This window comes from Orycteropus afer, unplaced genomic scaffold, assembly GCF_000298275.1.
Source record: "Orycteropus afer afer isolate SDZICR_OR568_19922 unplaced genomic scaffold, OryAfe1.0 scaffold00736, whole genome shotgun sequence".
Lineage (NCBI taxonomy): Eukaryota > Metazoa > Chordata > Mammalia > Tubulidentata > Orycteropodidae > Orycteropus > Orycteropus afer.
The window spans coordinates 763,773-764,354 of NW_006922323.1; positions in this window are offsets into that span (position 1 = coordinate 763,773).

Below are 582 nucleotides of genomic sequence, written 5' to 3' on the forward strand. Positions count from 1 at the left end.
ACTTTAAGACAAAAACCACCATAGGAGACAAGGAAGGACATTATATAATGATTAAAGGATCAATTGAACAAGAAGATATAACCATAATAAATATCTATGGACCCAATGAAAAATCACCAAAATACATAAATCTGACTTTAAAAGAGCTGAAAACACAAATGGATGACTCCACAGTAATAATGGTAGACTTTAATATATCACATTCAATGAAACATAGAACAACTGGAAAGAAACTCAACAAAGATGCAGAAGGGCTGAATAGTACAATCCACCAATTTGATGCTATAGACATCTACAGAGCACTGCACACAACAACAGCACAATATAAATTCTTTTCCAGTTCATATGGAACATTGGCCATGATAGACCATATGCTAGGCATAAAGCAAGCCTTAATAAATTTATAAACATTGAAATACTGCACAGCATCTTCTCAGAACATAATACTATGAAATTAGAAATCAACAATAGGAAGATCAATGGAAAAAGACTAAGCACATGGAAACTGAACAACACTTTCCTTAAGAAAGACTGGGTAAGAGAAGAAACAAAAATTGAAATTTAAAAATTCCTTGAATCAAA